The sequence below is a fragment of the Heterocephalus glaber genome, unplaced genomic scaffold, assembly GCF_053883595.1.
Source record: "Heterocephalus glaber isolate CG9 unplaced genomic scaffold, H.glaber_assembly_v1.0 deba00001442, whole genome shotgun sequence".
Taxonomy (NCBI): Eukaryota; Metazoa; Chordata; class Mammalia; order Rodentia; family Bathyergidae; genus Heterocephalus; species Heterocephalus glaber.
In genome coordinates, this window is record NW_028258296.1 from 16,711,143 (window position 1) to 16,733,037 (window position 21,895).

The 21,895-nt window shown below is 37.1% G+C and overlaps 1 long non-coding RNA gene across 1 annotated transcript in view; it reads right to left on the minus strand.

Moving 5' to 3' along the window:
- LOC147827619 (uncharacterized) overlaps positions 1-21,144 on the minus strand; it is a 58,732-nt gene extending 37,588 nt beyond the window's left edge. The window contains exons 1-2 of the long non-coding RNA XR_015451955.1: positions 20,859-21,144; positions 14,560-14,661 (exon numbers count right to left, since the gene is read on the minus strand). This is a non-coding gene — a long non-coding RNA (uncharacterized LOC147827619). The remainder of the gene's footprint in view (positions 1-14,559; positions 14,662-20,858) is intronic.
- Positions 21,145-21,895: the final 751 nt, after the last annotated feature.

The following is a 21,895-nucleotide window of genomic DNA, read 5'->3' on the forward strand; positions in this document are numbered from 1 at the left end:
CACTTGTTTTTCTTTTACTTTCTAATGTATTATCTCACAAAGAAACTCATGAGGCAACTAATTGCTCCCATTTTGAAATTAAAAACTCAAAGTAACCTGAAGCTATGATTTAGACTTGTTTTTATTATTATTTCAATTATAAGCGCATATTAATGGGTTTCATGCTGACCCTTCCATACAGCGTGCCATGGTCATATCCAACTTTTCTTCTGCCTTCCCTTGCTCTGCCCTCTTGACCTCCTGGCCCTGATATCTATTCCCCCTTCCCCAAAAGAAGCCCCTCTTCTACTTTTAGTACTCTCTCTCTCTCTCCCTCTCTCCTTCTCTCTCTCTCTCTCTCCCTCCTTTTCTCTGGATATTATCTTATTCATGTGTTTGAACCTAGGTCCTAGGTTGGAAATATTAAAGATCTGTGTTTGAAATTTTATCCTCAGTGTGATGATGATAACAGGTGCTGGGACCTTGGAGAGGTGGGGTCCAGTGAGACACGGCTAGGTCATCTGGGGGTGCTCCCCTAAGATGGAATTAATGTACTTCTCATGGGACACTGAGTTTGCAGTTCAGAGAGGGGTTTTCTAGCAAAAGCAAGAGTGGCCTCTCTCCAGTCTGGTTTCCTGCCTCATCCTGAGTTGTCCCTCAAACCCATGCTCCTGCCATCATGTGGTGTATCCATCAGGGCTCTCACCACAGCTGGCACCTTGGACTCTCAGCCTCCAAAACTATAAACTATAAACTTTTTTCTTTATAAAATATCCTGCCTCAGGTATTTGACTAAAATAACACAATAAATCTAATAAATGTGTCATGGAAGCCTAGATTCAAACATGAACCATCCAATTCTAAATTCTGTATTTCCATTTAATCATATTTTCTAGCATATTACACTGATTAAAAAAATGTATCCTAGATAGGAAGTTTGGAAAAGTTTTCTTAAAAGTGATCCTTGTGGTAGATTTTTTTATATTAGAAAGGATAATGACAGAAGTAACAGAAACATATCCTGCAAAGGAAATATTAATAAATGCCACAGTTTGGGAGCTTGAAATTTGAATGGAAAAAGAGCAATACAGATCAGCTGTAGGTTATGGTATATGAACAGTAATAAAAATGTTATGATAATAACATGATATGGAATTATTTATACATCTCATTTCTATAATGACGCATCAAGAACTTCCCATTTAATTCAGGCTAAAATCTATGACTGTCAATCCTCCTTGATACTTGTTAAAATCACCAGGGTCCCTCTTCAGGACCTCAACACTGGCATTTCTTAGCTCTAGAAATCTCCTTTCATAGCTAGTTTTATGGCTTGATCTCTCAGTATATTCTGGTTTCAATTCAAATGTCATCTCAAAAAATAGCTTGCTTAGCCATCCTATCTGAAATAATACCCTCCTTTTTACTCTCTCTCTCTTTATCCAGCCTTATTTTCTTCATATTGCTTGTCCATATCCTACATTCAACAACTATCAGTGACATCAAAAAAAGAACATCTGAGAAATTCCAAGAGTTGCATTTTGAGACTATCATGTCCAAGAAACATGACCAGTGAATATACTATCATATCCTTTATAGGAGCTTTAGACTGGAAAAAGACTCCAGATAAGAAATAAAGAAATCTGAATAAACTGTAAGGTTTAGTTAATAATAACATCTCAAACAAAGTATTTATGATAGGCAAAACTTCAAGTGAAGAAATTCTCTGCACCAACTTCATAATTTTTCTGCAAAATCGAACTAATCTAAAAGGACAAGTTTGTGAAGCTGTGTATGTGTACGTGTGTGTACTGCTTGATTATTATCCATCTCCCTAGGAACTCCTTTTCTATTTTATTACCAATCTTAGAACAATGTCTGACATACAACACTTAATACATATTTGCTTAATTAATTAATTGTGTTAGTTACACCTCACAAGAACCCTATGATGGGTTCCAAGATTTTAAATGACATTTGGTAGGTGACAGAAAGAGCAAGGCTAAACTATAGCTCAGTGATAGAGCACTGACCTGTCATGTGTAAGTCCCTAGGTTCAGTTCCAAACTCTGCCAAAAAAAAAAAAAAGGAAGGAAGGAAGAAAGAACAAAGAAAAGAGAAAAAGTCAGAGTCAGAACCACAAGTCAAATTCAATTCAATCCATTTCATTTTTGGGTATTTAACCACCATTTAAAACTGAAAAAGGAAGTTGGAATACTGAGTTTGTAGGTAGTGTGACTGCAAAAGGGAATCATGAGATTTGAACCAGGAATAGTTATGAGAATGGCTGTTTAAGTATGAAAACATAGGAAGGAGAGCAGATACAGTGCTAGGAAGGCCACTTTGAAGATTATGATGATGATGTGGCCATAGTGGGAAGAGAAAGAAATAGATAGTTGTGAGAGATAAGAGTTTGATCTTGGGATACATAGGACCAACCACTGATTCCAGGTAGCAAACAAGAAGGAAAAAAATAGTGAATAAACTGAGATTATGAATCTGGCTGACTAAAAGCACATGAACACCATACCATTAAGTGGAATGAGAAATTTGCAGTTCTTCTCTGGCCTTTCTATATATCATGTATTTCATTTGGTTTTCATAAGCAGTAAATGAAGTGTAAGCATAGAAAACCCTTTGAAAAAATTAAAAATATTAGATAATATGTAAATTAATTTCAAAATGAATGTTACTTTTAAGATTTCTAAGTAGAAAAACCTACAATAGGAGGATATTTATGCCATCTTGGATAATGCTTAGCTTTATTTGACAGATCATCAATGATGGTTTTCTTATTTTTCATGTTTCAAGTACAAAACTTTGATAATAAAGAATCATTATCCCACAGAAAGCTTTCTGCTCTCCACATCAGTCTTGAGGCGATAAAGTGATAATTATGACTATGGCTTAATATCTATCCAAGACTAACATACATACAACCTACAGAACAAATGAAAGGTGGTACCTTAGAGCAAAGTAATTTTTTTATGATCAATAGCCTATCATTAGCATAATGTTTATTTTATGCATTTGCAGACTTTGTATCACCTGAGTTGTGGTTTATAAATATTAACCTATTGATCTCTGCTGCTCCTCCTTCCACCACAAGAGTTTCTGATAAACATCATCCCTTCCATTTTTTGTAGGTGAAGGACAAGACAATAAAACAGACCTCTAGTTGTCTGATGATGGCCCATGATTATGGGAAGTTCAGAATCCAAGGTTGTCTAACCACACAAATCCTTCGAGCTTTTCTACAAGTTTACATCCAGCTTATTTGTAAATTCTAAACAGATAATATGTTCTCTTTTAAATTAAAATGTACAGTAGAATGAATATAATAACATAACATATATATTTTTACCCAGCATTGTAACTTGCATATGCTTTACAAATTATCAAATAGCATGCTAAAGTGGACTTGGTTTATTTCACAACAACCCAGTCCCATTTATTTTACTTTTCACATTTTAGCTATAGTAATTTAATAAACAGGATTTCCTGAATTTTTCCCAGAAAATATGTCTTTTCATTCTTTTGGGAGTTTCTTACAGTGACTACTAATCTGATTTAATTTAGGTCGTGAAAATCAGTTATTTGATCTTTCTATATATTCCTATGTATAATAATAATAAAAGAATATACTCAGAGGATTCTAAGAAACACATTACTTTTTTTATACTATTTTTACTCAGATTGTGTGGATTTCTTGATAGAAAGCTTTATTTGATCCATTATTTCTTTAATTCACTTTGCTAAAGTAAACCTGACACAGGACCGAAGCCTAGAACCAGCATTAGGGTTATATTTAATGAAAATCAGGAATACAAAAGCACTTCAATTATTCATGTTTCCTGATATGTACTGAAAAATGGGTGCACACATGTGTGTGTTTCTTTGATAGGGTTCAAATTAGCAATGAGCTTTTAAAAATACAGCCCTTAGTACCTTCAACAAATGTCTTTTTACCAGCTTATCTTGAGCAAAACAGAGACTTTTAAATCAAACTTCTATTTCATCTATTTCTTTCTTTATTACTGATATGAATAAAGTAATTTTGCATGGTAACTTAAATGCTTATCAAATTGAGAAGCAATAAGTATAACAATAAGACCATTTGTTAGAAGCTTAATATATTATTATATTACATTATTATGACTGGGGTGATCCATTTGTCTTGTCATGGGGAGTTACATGGATTTCTGAAGCTGTGAACCTAGGCATAGGTTATATGTGTGCAAGACAAAAGGACTAAAAATTATGTCCAATCAAATGCAATGAAATTTGTTTATGCAAAAGAACTTTAGAATTGGAAACTAATAGCCCTCATTTCATCACTTGCTGTACAGAAAAGACTCTCCGTAACAGGTCTGACAAATCCACATTCAGCTCTGTATGGTCATTTATCCTCCCTACGTCTTAGAAAGTAAAATACTGTGAAGGCTGCATTTGAGTTTTTGGTGACAAATTACTTTTCTCAATGGAGTCAAAGGCTGTGGCCATCTGCAATGAAATAGATGAGCCACAGCTGGCTTTCATAATAATCAATCCTGATTGCAGAAGAGCTGTGGCATTTCCAGATTGATTGTGAAGTCCTGCTGTGACAGACAATACTGACCAATTCAGTCATGTTGACAACAAGTTATTTCTCATGTTTAGATACAGACTCTACTTCATGTCATTGAGGGAAGGAAGGGGCTGGAACTCTTCCAAAACACTTAGTCAACAGTGGAAACCTAAAAATTCACAAAATCCTTAAACTAGATTTAAAGAACTAATTACCCCCATGACATACCAATACTGAGAGTACATCTATATCATATCAGTAAAATCTGGCACCTAAGTTTAATAGAGATTTCTAACATGAGTAGGGATTTCTGTACCTATACATATATCCTAATGCAAACAGACTTCCTAGTTGCTGCTAAGTGAACTGTGAACTTTGACACCATTATTTTCTCTCTCCAGGGAGAATGGATTCTACTAGGGAAAGACACCTGGTGGAAAGGTTGCAGCTTAACAGGCATTGTAATGCCTTAGGACTTTGGCCAGAGCCAACGCAATTCCACCTTTTGAAATTTGGAATTGAGAATCTAGCACATCGATTTAGTCAGCTATGGAAGGGTAAGCCTAGAAGTTATCTCTCCATGACTGGGAAACTAATACAGGCCAAAAAAGAGATGACAGAAAAGGTAACGCAATAATGAATAACATATGGAATAATTTCTATGTGCTAGACATTACCTGCTATTTATTTTAAACCTCATATTAACATTCTTGGTAAACGCTGTTATTATTCCTGTACATCGGATGAAAAATCTAAAATTCGAGGCAATCTTATCATACAGATATAAAATGAAGGAAGAACTTAAGACTCCATCCTGCTGAACTTCCTCGTAATTAATCAGCTATAGAGTTGGAAACCTAAGAGAGACGTGGGGGAAAGAGGAGCAAAGCAGATAGAAAAGGAGATGACTGCACTCCGCAGGCCAGAGCGGGGACTCTCTTCTTTGCACTGCTGAGCTGTGGTTTCCGCAGGTCTAAATGTTCGCTGATTTTTGTCTTCAGAGCCTCACAAACCCACCATGTCTTCAGGACAGTAGGTAGTATCAATGATAATAGACATTGTGAGATAATTAAGAAAAGGTAACATTTTTCTCGATTTCTTCAGACATTCCTCTCAACATTTAATAATTCACATTGACTTCACAGATTTGACCTTAGCCTCCGTGTGGTCTTCTAAGTATCTACTGACTGTGACTAAATGTGAAATTTTGGTTTCTTTAAAATAATTTCTTACTTTTCTGTTTATAAGGAACACCCAAGACTAAATCAGGTAAGGCTTATTGATTATTAATAATGGTCATGATATTTAAGAATATATGTATTTCTTCCCTTCAGAATCATTTTCATTTGTGACATTTTGAATCTTTTTCAAATAACTAGGTCACTTATGTCTTCTGCTCATTATAATACTTCAATCCCATACAAATCTGCATTCATGAACAGCAGAGCTGGTTCATTTCCCACACTTTAATGACTAGTTGAACTCCAATTCTAAGGACAAAGCATTGAGAGAATTGGACCAAACCTTCCCTTCCCAAGGCCTACAAAGATGAAGAGTAGCCCCAAATTTCTCAGGATTGCTGCTTTCTTATATAGAAGACCTATTGAAAGGAGAATAAAATTTGATATCATTTTACAGCTTATCTGTTTTGTACATATCAGGGCCCTGTGCATTATTTTCCCAGCCTTTGTTTTAGTGTAAGAACTTAACTCCATTGCTAAATTGGCAAATTCAAATTTCCACTTGCCCACTTCTCCCATTTTCCCAAAGTTCCAAATCTCCAATGGTCCAGTCTCTGGTGGTGTGGCTTAGTCTAGACCTGGCTCCTCTACTGTTTGCACATCCATCAGCCTTCAGTGTGTTCCACATTCCTCAAGCAGCCAGTATGCACAATCAATGCTTCTTTTCCAGAGAATATGCTACTGATATGTTGGGAGGTAGTTAACTGTTTAAGCAAATCTAGGATACTGGAACAGCAATTTAAAATGTATAATGAGGCACAGAAATAGTTCTTTTGCATTTTCAATTACTTTCATAATGCTTCTTCATCATTTTCCTTAAAATTGTTTCTCTTTGTTTTTAAAGGGGAGGGGCAGAAAAGGTTATTTATTGCAAAAATATAAAGACTCCTTAATTTACTTTGATATTGTTCACAAATTCTGTGTCATTATAGAGAAATTGTTGAAAAGATTTACAGATAATCTTGTCTCAATTGCTTTAAACATATTCTCCTGTATTTTTCTCTTTGAATAATGCCTTCACTATAAAGGAATTTCAAATGTATTAACAGATACTACAATTGATCTTTCTTCATTTTGAATAGCTATTAAATCTATATGTTGCCTTCTTATAAGTAAAATATGTAAACACCATTTAAGTTTACATACTTTTACATGTTACATGACTCTACTCATTTCTATAACATATTTTTAAGGATTAATGCATTCATTTTGCATTACTTGAATTGTAGAGCTTTTCCTGTGCCAAATAGAAAAAATAGGCTACCTTCTTAATATGATACAAATATAATGTATTAATTATACATTGAATATACCTCTGGTATAATGCCGAATATAACATTCTCTTTTTCCTTAGAGTTTTGTCCAAGTTTGCAAAGGCCAAGATCAATAGATGCTAGATCCTCTACACAGGACACAGTAAAAAGTTGTAAAACTAAAAATATAATAATAATAATAAGTCAAGAGATTTATAGAAAAAGGATTTTTCTGGAGCCAAATGAAAGAACTTCTTGATACTATTAAAATGAAAAGTGCCTGACACATGTCTTTTAGACGTTCAGAACAGGTACAGGAAGCATAAAAAAAGAGGCTGGGTTGGCAGAGCAGGAAGAGTAGTAGTGCCAAGCAGACCCATAGAGGGTACCTAGTCTTAAGTCAGTTTAAGGAGGACCTAAGGAAAAAAAGTGGAACTGAATCACCATATGCAGAGGCCACTGGGGAATTTTAGGCATTTGCTCAGAGCTGACAGTCCAACAGGAGCCATCCAGATAGAGGATTGCTGAAGAACCTATAAAACTCCATTAAAGACATAGTTAATACCTAGGCATTCATCATACCCAGGGAGCACCTGTTCTGGATTACAGTCGCACCTGAAAAGGGAGGAATGGAATTCTGGGTCAGGAGAGCTGAGAAGATGTGTAGACTGGGGAGATAGGGAAAGAAGAAATAGGTTGGCCAGGATCCTCTTCCATTCTTCAGTTTACTCAACTGAGCGAGCCCAAACTAATGGTTCAGAACAATGTGTACATTAGAGTGGAAAATAAAACTAGGTTCTATCCGGAAGAATATTATGTTATTTGAAGCCAGTGGCCTGAAATATAAGGAAATATCCCCAAGAATTCATATTGAGTGAAGGAACAACAGTTCAACAGGTTTTGTTTAAAAGGGAGTTGAAGGTGGCAATACTGTTTCACACTTAAAACCCTACAAATGGACCAGGGATTTAGCTCAGTGGTTCCGCCGCCTGCCTCGCAAGCACAAGGACCTGAGTTTGATCCCCGGTACCAAAAAAAAAACCTACAAACCCCAGGTCCTTCGGTACACACCCTTCTAATAAAGATTAAACCAAGTGTCTCTGGTAAAACACACAGACACACAAACACACACACACACACACACGAGTGAGAGAATAACTATAATGAAGTAATACTGCATATCTGCTTCAAGTGTTTTCATAAATATTAAGAAGTGTGGTTGTAATAACTATAATAAAGAAAAGACAGAATAAGGGAGGGAGACAGAGCGGTGTCAGGGGAAGCTTCTGAAACACTGCCCCCCATGCCAGAACTGATAAAAGTTCGCATTCAGTTTGGAGGAAGACTACTGCAAGCAAAGGGCACAACAAGAACAAAAGCCTGGGATGAGAACACGAGAGTTAGAGTCAAGGAACAGTGAGAAGGCCAGGGGCTGGAATGGCTGGAAACAGAAGACGGTGCTAAAATAGGGAGAGGGAAGCAGCAGCAGGTCGAGTAGGGGCTGCACAGGCAACCGGAGAGCTCTGCATTCTTCTTCGAGACAGCCAGGGTCCTGGAAGTTTCTACACAGAGGAGCATGAGCTGATGTGCATTCCTAAAGGCTTGATTTCACATCTTGTTGTTGGGTACTGTGTACATTTCTCAGGCAAGCAGGGCATGTGTACACTGTCCAGTTGCCATGGCTCGCTGTGTTTGCTCCATTGTCTATGACAGGCCTACTTTAGCCATTCACTTTACCCTCTTGGCCCTCGACAACTCTTAAATTTGCCACCTTTATTCTAAACTCATAACGTCTGCCTTTTACACAGAATAAGAAAACACTCTTAAAATACAAGTTCAAGCTGCTACCCTACATGATTCTTTCTTTCCTTTTGATGCATCCAGTCTCTCCAGACTTTGCCCTCTTCACATTCTGAATTGTAAAGCAGTCCTAAACTCAGACTTCTGGGACTTGTGGTGCCTCTCAGAACACTTTAGACCCAAGAAACTAGGTGTTCCAGAGGTCTTGAATTTAGCAACAGATAGAAACAACATTGGTTCTTGAGAACTTTTTAATTTCTCTTGAAGAAGAGCCAGGGAACAGGACTCATGTTTAGACAAGGTCATCTCTAGGGACAGAGGACCACAGCCACAATACATCATCAAATGCACTCCCTGACTCCACAATGTAGTGTTACAGAAATAAAGTCAGTGGAAAATTCACTTCCAAGACAGACTTTAAGAGGGAAAGAAATCTCCAAGGAGCAGCCTAAATATGTTTAGAAGTGGAAAGAAAATAGTATCCATTTGTTCTGGTAATGGCACATCTGAGGACTAATTTAAGAAGGGGACAAAGGACCTCAGGTTTCACTTTCTTACAGTATTCCCTTCCTTCAGTTGGCTCCTTGAGTTCAAGCATGGCAGAGTGGCTCAGAACGGTCACTTATCAAACACAGGACCTCTTAGACACCCCATTTTAACCCTGCATGGAAGATCAAGTCTGGCATATTCTGACATCTAGCTTGCTGTCTTAGGAAATTCCCAGCTCCTCCTCAACAATGCTCCAGAACTGTGTTCCTAATGTTCCTCCAAGCAAATTTAAATCATATTTCCTCTGCTTAGTATGCATTACCAGTTAGATTTATTAAGTATGTACTATGTGTAAAGCACGCTGGGTCTGGGGTATTAGGCTGTGGGTATCATGAGATTAATAAGAACTCTCCTAGGCCTGATGAGTGCATGTTCTCGTAAAGCAGGCAGAGCTATAAATACATAAATGTGAAAAAGGTAAAAAGAAGTGTGAATGCATAGAAGATACTATCTTACAGAAGGGAAAGAATCACATGCAGGATGGAGCACTTCACTTTTTTGTTTATTGCTTTACATTTTAATTCATATTAGAATCTGGGAAAAATAATTTTGCATATTACTAATTCTATAAGGCATAGATAAGATAACAGAGGGGCTTTCCTGGTGTCTTAAAGACCCCAAACCGCAGGCTATAGCAAAGGAAATCCACTGAGGCTGTTTAAGCAGAGAAGCCACTCATCATAATTGCATTTCCTCGTCTGTATCACGAGGCTGGGCTTCTTCCATGAGCACTTAATTTAGATATTTGACAGCCTGGGTTCTTCATGTCTCCACTTGGACGTATCATGGTTCTTGCAAACATAATGTGTTCAAAATCCTTCCTTCTTATCTAGCTTTCCATCTCTGAAAGTGACTGGAACATTTACCAACAGTAAAAGTCAGAAATGTCAAAGTCATCCTGGAGACTTCCTTTATCCTCCTCTCTCAGCAAGTCTTTTTTTAAATTTTCTGCTTCCAGGTTGTATTTCAAATCTGATCTGTTCACTCCGACTCATTTCCATTGCTACCACCCCAGGCCCAGCCGCCCTCCTCCTGCACCTTTAGTGTGTCAATGACTTCCTACAACTGTTCTTTGTCCTGAGCCACCTTCTACAGCAGCTCAGAGTTGTGTCAAAGTGGAAAGTGGATGAAGTCACCCCCATGTCATCCGGGAGTAATATGCAAACCCTCTAAGGCCTTCCTTAGAGGCCAAGGCCTCTAATATCATGGTTAGGAGAAAAGACAGAATCTTCACCTCAGTGTTGTGTCCCAACATGCTCTCCCATTACACCTCCTGACACTCCTTTCCACACTCTCTAAGTTCCAGCCCCAACCATCTCTTTACTCCTAAACATGCCACATATGTGCCCGTACCAAAGCACCATATGTAATACTTCTTCCTGCAATGTTCTCTTCCATATCTGTCCTATGATGACTATTTCTTCTAGTTTCTGCTTAAATATTAAATCTTAAATCTTACTCAAGCTCTCTCTGTGACACTGTCTGGCATCCTACTCATTTCTAATATATATCCTTCACGGAATCATACTGCAGTTTCTAATTAAATAGAAGATGATGATACAGGACAGACAGACAGGCAGATAAAAGCTTTTACTTATTGAACTTTTGCATTCCCACCAACCCTTTCACCTCCGAGTGTGTTTTGCCCACTGCATTTTCAACATCAAAGGACTCTGTATGCTTTTGTTGAATGAATAAAATATACATTTCTCTCTTTTAACTACTTAACTTTGAAACTATGTACTAATTTGCATATATTTTTCCAAGTTATTTTACTTAGATGTCTATAACTTCCCTGTGCTGACCACTTTCTATCAGGCGCAAAAAGCAGATAGCAGGTAACACTCTATCCACCCTGTTCTCGTGGCAAAGCACTAAGAGAAAATTATTAGAGGATATTTTTAAATGTTACAATGAATTTTTTTAATTCCCATTGACCATTAAATTTCTTATATTCCCACATATTCCAGATTTAGTGAAATTCCCATTTAAATATAGATGTGTATATATTATCTTTTGTCATCAAACTGAAGCACATATTTAAGTCTGCTTTGTATAGTTTGTGTCTTGAAAAAACAAAACATATAATAATTTCACTCAATCTTTGTTTAATATAGAGTAGGTAACTTTTCATTGTGAGTATACATAAGCATTTTTCTTATGTTATTTCACCCCAGCTTCCAGCCAAAGCAGTTCTTAAAAAAAAGGCTGTTCTTGCAATCATTGCAGAATTTCCAACCTTAGTCAAAGAAGAAAGTCCCAAGAATCTTTTCAGAAATCCTGTTTGGGCTCCATTCCCAGCCTAATTTCACAGACCAAGATGTTTGGGCAGTCCTAGTATGCTGGGGATAAGCAGTGGAGGATTTTTATCTAAATCAAACCCCAACTCTTACTGTAATTAAAATACCACAACATTGTTAACTCCTTGACTATGTTAGACATTGGTTTAGTTGAACTAATTCCACTTCTGGAATATAGCCTCTTATTTATGTTCCTGCTGATTGCTTATATTTTTATTTCAGCTTTCCTCTTGCTTTTCAAAGGATAGAAGTATTGTCCCACTTTTGTTGCTATGCAGACATTTTTGGAGTTGCATAAAGAAAGCAAAATTACCAAAGCCAAATAACACAGATGTGGTGACAGGAGCATCTGAAGTTTTCTGTTTTATCCATTTTCCCTCTGATGACTAAGAGCGGTACAAAAAAATGCCATATGATGCTTTTTTAAAATGATCTCATGGATTTTGGAGAAAAGAAGACTATGTATCCACACAGGCAAGCATACATATATAAGTAAATATATACATTTTAATTGTTAATGCATCTGATGTTGGCATTTGAGTTCATAGTCCCCTATAGCAATCACAAACTATGAGACTAGTGCAAATCTGGTGTGCAGATTTTTATCACCAAACTACCAATTTGTAAGAATATGGCATAATTTCTTTGAAATCCCATCAAAGAATATCAGCAAAGGACACATGTTCCCTGTCCTTCATGCCAAGACTGCTTTACATGGGTATCCACTTTTGATCCTTTTGCCTTCAAACCTTCTTTAAAAAACCCCAAATTTCAACTTGCATCACCTGTTGCTAGAGCTCCTGCTATGCCCTCAGTACTATTTCAGTCAAAGTTCTGGAGCCTTCTATGAAATCGAATGTGAAATGGCAAGTGAAAACCAAGGGGCTTCAAAGTACAAATTGTGTATGATCTTCTCACCATAACAGAATAGTGTCATTGTCCTGTAAAATTAGAGCATCTTCTACTTCAGAGAATTAGCAATGTTGGATTTAATTCAGTAGCTAATGGCAATTCCAGAGAGATTCAGGGAAGATTCCCAGAAGAAATAGGGGAAGTAGAGAGTTTCCAGATTCCCTACATAAATACTACTTTCTTTAAATTATAAACCTATAATTTACTAAATTTAATAATTATTTAGTGGGGATCTATCCAAAATTCTAGGCATAAAATAGTGAAAAAAGTAAAAAAAAAACCTCTGTCATAGGGTTCACATTGTAGCTGGAAGACAGTTAACAGGCAAATGAGAGAGAAGAATATACATGAGGTTAGAAATGGTGTTTTAGAGAGAAGAATGTAAACAGGACTGGGCAGGGAGGGCAGAGCTTTGGGTGATGAGTGGGATTTTAATAGAAGATTCAGGGAAATTTTCATGCACGAAAGACATTTTGGAAAAATCCTGGAGACCATCATATGTTTGGGATACAGAGAAGAGCAAGCTAAGCAGGGGGAATGGTAAACACAAGGACTCTGAAAAAAATATGTGCCTTGTGTGTTGGAGGGACAATGTGAAGGCCAAAGAGGAATGTTAGATATGGCAACTGAGAAGGGAGTGTCGTGGGCAGGAAGTCGCCATAGGGCCTTAGAGGCAATTTAAGGACTTTAGCAGTTACGTTTTACTACAACTGAGATAAGAAGTCTTTGGAAGCTGTATTAATTTCCTAGGGCTTCTGTAACAAATTGCTATAAACCAAGGAGTTGAAGGGAGGTTAGGGGAATGGGAAAAAAAAGAATCAAGATATATCGTGTACAGGTACAAATTTCCTATGATGAATGTGATTATTTTATATATATAGTACCAATAAACTTAATCAATTAAAAAAATAAATAATAAAAATTAATTCTCTCACAATTCTAGAGGACAGTGTCCAAAATCAAGTTATTAGCAGCAATGGTGCTTCTTCCAGAGGCTCAAAGGAGGGTTCTGTCCTCGCCTTCTTGCCTTGTGCTGGGTGTAGTGGCTCCAGGCATAGCATGGCCTCATACCATACTACTCCAGTAACTGCGTCTGTGTTCTGGGGTCTCTTCAACGTCACTGTGTGCTTCCTTCTTTTTCCAACAAGGAAACTTGTCATTGGACTTAAAGCTCATCTAGATAATACAGGACGATCTCATTTTGGGATCCTTAATTGCTCCTTCGAAGATCCTTTTTTTTTTTTGTCAAAATAAAGGTGCATTCTCATGGGTTAGAACATGGACTACCTTTTGGGGAGCTGCCATGCAACCCCTAGAGTTCAAGCAGAGTGGCAAGGTCTGAATTAAGCCCACTCTCATTCCTCTTGTAAAAATAAAGCTTTAGGAAAGCAGGTTGCACAGTAGAATCACACAGTAGAATCACCATAGGACACAAGTATCTCAGGTGACTATGTGGCTTATACCTGAACAACAGTAGTAGAGATGATGAGAAATGGCCAGATTCTAAATATACTTTAAAGGCAAAGATAATAAAATTCACAGATTTTTGATAATGTAAGAATAGACTCAAATGTCATTCTAAGGATTTTAGAACTGTTTCCATAGCATCAAGTTTCCAAGAGCGTAAAAGTGGAACCTGCAAGGCCCCCTGAAGCCTCCTTATTTAGGTGGTACAATTTAAATTCCATCAAATTCTTTTGGCCAAAACAAGTGGCAAAACCAGTCCAGAATCAGGAGATGAGGAAAGAGATTCCTTCCATCTACAGTAGAAGTTACTAAGTATTACTGCAAATTTTGCAGTCTACTAAATCAATATAATTCCTTATTCCCTGTTAGGTAAGAAACCCCATGAGAGAAGAAAATAAGACTTTTTTATCCACTATTGTAACCTCAATTAGCAGTCACAGAATATGTATCTGCTAAAGTGAATGAAAAATGCCAGGCGTGGCTGTGCATACCTGTAGTACCAGCTGCTATTTGGAAGTCTGAGGCACAAGGATTCGTTGAGTCCAAGAATTCAAGAGTTCAAAGCCAGCCTGGATGACATAGGAAAATCTCATCTTAAAAACAAAAGAAAAGTCAAAGAAATAAATGATTAAAATGACAGGAAAAAATTAATTAGAAAACAAAATAAAATCCACTTCAGTCTATAAATATCATAATCTCTCGATGTGCCTCTGTTTTCTGGACTTATGCATCATAATCCTTATAAACCCAGTAACTATAACTTGTATTTGTAGATGGGTCAACTATTGGTTTGAATGAAAGATCAGAATTAAAATGGTCATATGCAGAAAATGGTCAAAATGAGCATTATTTCTTAATTTTTTTAAAATTACAAATATTTGAGATAATTTGGGGGAGACAGAGTAACTCATTTGCTTTACATTAGCTTAGACAAAGAATTCATTTTCTTTGGAATCATGTATATATTATATATAGACTTATGTTACATATAGTATACACATATAAGTCTGTATGTACACTATATATATATATATAAACTTATTTTCCATTATGGTTCAGAGTTTTGACAAATATCTTCTATGCATAAATCATTTTGGATCTCTTTAGGAATGCCTTCCAGAAGCCTGTGTTTTTCAAGTAGATTTTTTACTTATTTAGTGATATTCATAATAGAACTAAAGTATTCATTACTGAAAATACACTTCTATTGTGAAACTGCCATTTTTCTGGAAAATTTGGAGTGTTTAGAAACAGACTGCAGTGGCTTGTTATTATCCTTTTTGCAGTGGAAATGTATAAGTGTCTTGGTGATAAAGATAAGAACTGAATATAAAATCTCTGTGCCTAAACATTTTCACTAATAACTTCATTCCTAAAGCTCCATCTCTTTTTCTTTGTTTTTCCATGTATCACAAGGAATTCATACTACCTAGCAGCAAGCTCCTTTCAGACTCTTACATCTTTCAAATTCTCCTTAATGTGAACTTCTTTTCAGCAATGAACCTGAACGTCTTCCAGAGCTTTATTGATCTAAGTGCATCAACGTGTTGTTTGTGCTGCTTGTCTGTCTGCTGCAGTTAGTCTAATAAGTCTATTGGACTACTCAATTCTGTGTTGGTAGTGTGCCTATGTTTTGTAGTCAGTACACCAGAGAAGTGGAAACAAAGGAGTAATCAGTGAAACAGTTCAGTGAGAGCAACTCCTATAGAACCTTTAGCTCTTCAAATAATATTATTCCCAGAATAAAAAAATCTGGGAGTTAAAAATGTAGTAAGGCACTATCTAGGAGTCCTATGGCTATATGAGAACATAAGACCAGTTCTTTTTTTAATGAAGGAGAAGAACAAGAAAGGAAGAATTTCTTCTATTTCAAGTAAAAATTGTAAATGTTTAGGAACTTGTGTCTGCTGTGAAATAGGCACCGAGAGGAGGTAAAGGCATGGAGCCCAGGAGCTTTCCCTGAGAACCAAGTCTATGAAAGAGAAAGATGGAAAAGCTAAGAGTTTGGAGAGTTTAAACCTTAGGCCACCATGCAGAGCTAACAGTCTTGACCAGTTCAAATGGAACTCAAAGCAAAGCTTGTGCCTTGGAGGAGTTCTGCTCCTAGCAGAAAAGGACAGAGCCCCATGGTGCTTAGTCATTGTCTATGTGCTGGCTGAGAAGATAAATTCTGAGGGTGCTACTAGCTGAAGTCTGTTAGCCAGATGCACTTCTTGACACAGAACCACTAAGTTTTTTTGAAGAGAGAAGCAAAAGCCACACTCCCATGGCTGCGATGGAATGCCCAGTTAAGTAATTTTAAAATACTGGAGAAAGGGTTCAATCTTGGATGAAACCAGTCTTGGTCCCTCCATTGAGGCACTGTAGCACAACAGCAGTGGAGAGAACTACAGTCAGAAGATAATTTGAAAGAATCCTAATGTATTCACTCATTCCGTTGATGAATATAATTTCTAATCATTTGTAGTATGGGTGCCCTTTTTGGAGGTTTTACTTGTCATTGTGTTTATGGGAAATTGACAGTTACTAATTGTTTTTAAGCTTAAATCAGTCCTTATTAGAATTCAAATATATTTCCCACTACTGGGTCAAATATCTATGTAATCATTTATCTTATAGTGAATTTTACTGTAAGCGTAATAGTTACAAGAAGCAATTTGTCATTCCTGGGTTAAGTATAGCAGCTTCAATATTTTCTGGATAAATATGTCAAAATAGCTAAGATTCAAGCAACAGAAGAGAGTGGGAAGCTTATAATATAGCATTTTATAATAGAACTGGGAGTTTTGCTATCTGGAGTTAACTCCATTTCATTATTGTTTTTATAAATATGATTTTCCAATTATTAACCATCATTAGTATTAATGGCATTAATGCTGGTAATCCGTCTCACTAAGGATTTCAAAGTGCTGTATTTTTCAATGCTAAATGAGTTCCAGGGCTACATCAGTGATTCCTATCCTGATTTGCTCCACCCAAAGTCTCTAAACACAATTAATTTTAATTTATATATAAATAAGCCATACAGCACTTTGGGTTGGTGAATTGGTTTTCAAAACAATTTTGAAATATTTCCACTCCCTGAAGACCTACATCTCTAATCTAATTGGCATTGGAACCCCCTTCTCACCAGGAAGAGTGATCCTTGCCACTCAGACACTGATGTGCATGCTTGTTCCCTGGGCCAGGGAGCCCCGGTGAACTCACATGCTAGGTGTGCAGAGAGAGGAAGGTCAGAGGAGCAAGGCACAGTCCCTGGAAGTGCAGAGCACCTGTTATGCTGCCATCCCACATCTCCTTCCAGCAACCCGTCCTCTATGTGCTGGCAGCATGCCCAGCGCATCTCCCTCAATGTTTTGCTCATCTTCTACTTTGTGCTTTAAGCACAAATGAATGACAGCCCCAGCTCCTGGTGATTGCTACTGCTGCCCTGACTCCCCCGTACAATCTCCTCTCAGACACGAACATGCTACAGCCTTCTGTTCCCACATCCCTGACTTGTCCAGACAGCTCTATTCTGTCTGCAAGAGCCATGTAGAGCACCACCTCATCTCCAAGAGCCTTATTATTTACCCCAACTGTGCTTTGACTTCTTTTCCTTTGTACAGTTTTCTGATATTTGAATCTGTCTGTTTCCAACAATTCTGCTAAAATGCGAGGAGGAACAGCATTTATTTTCACCTATGTGGCCTAGGTTCTTGCTAACAAAACCCTCAGTGCACTTTGTTGAGTGATTGAATGAAGCCTTGAGCTTCACTGCATACACTAAGGGGCCAGAACCTCCACTGTCCTTCCCCGGGGACCAGCTGCAGGGTCTCTCCATGCTCCCAGGCACAAGTGCGTACAAGCACAGATAGCAAGCCCTTCTGTTTGGGGCTTCCTCCCACCCACCCAGTGTACCACACACCAAGTAAGCTTCTCTACCTGAACTGAAGTCTGACTTCATTCTGGCATGCTGATCTTCAGCTAGTTACTAGAAAATTAACTCTGATGGAATCATTAAAACTACTATAAATTCATGCATTCCTGTAAGTGTAAACTTGTTAATGTGTTAATTCTGCCAGTAGGATGTGCATTGAAAGAGAGAATGGAAAGCCGGTGAAGCACAGAAATGAGCCCCTAATGGTGGCATTTCAGGGCCTAGGAGAGGACAGATGGGGAGATATTTCTGGACCGGGAACTTCTGGGTGTCCTTCACGTTGTGCCACACAAGCCATTTCCTATTCCTGTGCAGAAGGATGGATCTGCTGCCACAACACTCTCTAGCTCTCCTGAGAACACTATTTCTATTTCTGTCTTTTATAAAAAGGTACCAACATCATTCCCTCTGGTTGGCAGGGTCCAGGAAGGAGCCCTCCTCTAGCAATTTCCAGAAAAGGCCAAGAACAGACAGAGAAATTATCTTTTTAAATATCCAATGGCCCACATAATAACACTTCCCAGTCCAGAGAGATGCATTCACATTCAATGGAAATGGATTTGAAATAATTACAACATAAGTGTTTACCTAGATGCAATTCTAAGCCTTACCTTTATTCTTTATACAAACCATATAATGGAGGTCAATTTCTTATCCCCTGGTTATAAACAAATTGAGTAACTGGCCTAGGGTCACAAAAGCTGATAAATATCTAAGTCAGCACTGGTGCCCAGAAAGTATGACTCAAATCCTAAACAAAATCCTAAACTCAAATCCTTACTGTCTCTTAAGCACTCCTGGTATTAGAAGGAACTCCATACAGGTCAATACATAGTCTAGCACTACTGAGACTGTTATCACAATTCTATCTGTGGTAAGACACTTTATATTTTTTTTCTTTTTATTTCATGAGGGCACAAAAGACAATTTCTGAATCCAAGTTTTGCATGAAACAATATAGAAAATAGACAATATGTGCTGTTGTTTTCAATATCTTTTCTGCAAAAAATGTCTGAAACATGCAAAGGACACTTTCAAGCTATTCAGGGAAATGTTTTAAAGGATATTGTACAGTCCCTGACTTGAAAGAATTTGTAACCTAAAAATAGTATGAAGACCTCAATAACATTACAAGTCTGACCTGTGTACAAACTGTGTGTAAATTGATATATTTTTTAAAAGCTGAGAACTCCATCATCCACGCTAATAGCAATGAGACTATTGGATGTCACAGATGTAAAATAACTATTGTCTTCACCCTTTTACTTTCAAGCAAATGTTTCCTAAACACTGCTAGAGTCACTGTGTCTGCCTACCTCAGGAATTCCAGATCTTCAAAAAATCTCTTGGAAATGTGTTAGCATTTTCCTTGAGATTTCTTTTAAAATATCATTCTGTCCATCAAGCTGGAGTTTCTGTAAGTGCAGTGTGTTTAAATTCTTTATCTTTCCTGACAGCATGTGAGTCCCAACAGCAGTGGAAATCTAACTGTATTCTTTGCTACTCTCTGCAAATTTGACTCACGTGTATGCTGAGAGTTTTAATGCCATTTGCTGTAACATATTTAACCAGAGTCATTTGGTTCACACCATGTCGAAGCTGGCTTCCAATGCTATGATCAGTTCAATCAACCAGCTGGTTTGACTGATTTTTCATTTGAATTGACCTAATTGCCTGGCTGTTGGGGTGTCTGCAGACACCTCTACCCAAGGGGAAATAAGGCTTCTGGTTAACTTCCTAAAAAGGGTCATTCTAGTCTGCTGAGAGCAGCTATGGGCTTTTTGAGTGGCTGTTAGCAAAAGTTACAGTTATAGTCCCTTCTCCCTTTTCCCATTTTTCAAATGAGAATACTAATATATAACAGCCCAGAAATGCTCTGAAGATATTAAATGGAGAAGTAAATAATAATTGTGTGTTTAACGATACCTCTGCATTGTAAAAAAAAAAAAATTCTTTTACTCTGAAATTCCAGCAAGAAGTAATATGGAAAAAATAGCAATTTAAAGAAATTTCTTTAAAAATAATCTTACTTTCATAGTATATTTCAGTCCTTTCAGGTAATTAAACATTAATAAATAATCAAGTATTATTTTCTATTATTTTCTATTTACATGGCAGAACATAGCACTATTTAAAAGTTAACAGGGATCAATTTTCTTTCAAAGTAAATATTCTACTTAACAAATTTGCTGTGTTCTTTCACTCACATCTATGCCATTCAAGTCAAAGCACTGATCACCTTCAAAGCTCAGTTTTATCCACATTTGTTTACCTATCTACTCATAAAAGATGTTTTGATGTGCTGTCTAAAATCCTAATGACAAAACGGGAAGAATCCTAACTTCTCCATAAAATTCGGATCGGATGGAGCATCGGCTGATCTGGGTATATTTTTCCCTATGATTAACCAGTTCTTAATGACAACATTTCTTATCTTACAACTGTGACATGAAGAGGGAGCTGTAGCTCTTCTGAGACACAGTTCTGCAAGAACCAGTTTATCCACGCTCTCCGGTCTGGCGTTTGCTTCTCTCTCTCTCTCTCCCTCTCTCTCTCTCTCTCTCCTCTCTTGCGCTGTCCCTCATTCATTCACTCTTCCATCTTTTTGCCATTGTGCCAGCTCAATTTAAATGTATCTGCTCTGTATCTGTTCAAGTGGAGATAATCCATGCAAATCAGGAGCAGTGCCTTTCAGTGCTTGGTTCAGAGAGAGGACTCAGCTTGAGGAGGTCACTCGTTCACTGCCGCTCCTCCCATTATATTTTTCCCCTTATTGCAGAACTGCTGTATGTATACAGTGACTGAAAGGACTCAATTTACTGCAACTGCTGCCTGGCTTTACTTACAACTTTTTGTTATAAAGGAACTTACCTCCATCTGTCTTTTCAAGGTAGGAAGTCTGATTCTTCTAAAGACGTGTGTAATGCCTCCACTGTCTGCTCATTATCAAATGTCACTTGAATGCGTTATATTGTTGCTGGCATTAGGAACAAATGCTGTGATTTCAGGTGCCTCACGCTTTTGTTACTTAACCGTATAGGTGCAATTGTTTAAGTGCCGGGTATTATAATGTTTATTTTCCCTGCAGCTAGCTTCAGTTTTACAATGCCAGGAAGATTATAGACCATCTACTCTCTAATGTAGGATACCATTCTCTATCAAGTTTACCCTCTTAAAAAATAACAACCTCTCTGTTGTATGTTTTAACTTATCGTGTATCCTAGCCAATAATAGCCAAGTGTAAAATTCAACCCTGTGAAGATTTTTTTTTTTAACCCGCAACCTTCTTGCCGCATTTTCTGTGAAAAAGAACTAACTGTTGAAATATTTCTACAACAGCAAGGAAAGGATAGATTTTAGTTCATTCTGCTGCAAAGCAAAAGCTGAAGGCCTTATTGCTAACTGGCCTGTCAAATAGATTTATTCTTCACAATTCATAAATTGTTACTAGGCTCTGCAGAAGTATTACAATTAGCTAGGATTTAGTTACTGTCATTATACATGCTACTATGTATTGGGTGGAAATTAAAATTGTATTATAAAAAGTTTAATGAAACAAAGCTTAAACAAAACCCTTCTGTTTGTGCAGCATTGCTTGAGATTACTGTTTAAGAATGATTTCAATAGTCAAATGGTTAAGTTTGGATTAAAAATGCATGCCAGAGGCTAACAAGTTTGACAATGTACATGCTGATTTATGAAAGCAATTCCTGGGCTTACATTATTTCATCTGTGTTATTCTGAAATTACTTATAGTAATATTTGAATCATTGCAATTTTAAAACATACTAAAATGTCACAAAATTACAGACTCAATAATCTTTTTGATTAGTACAAATATAATTAGAACATTCTAGTTAAAATTTAGATTTCCATAAATGTCATGTGTCTTTGAAAGTACTCCTTAT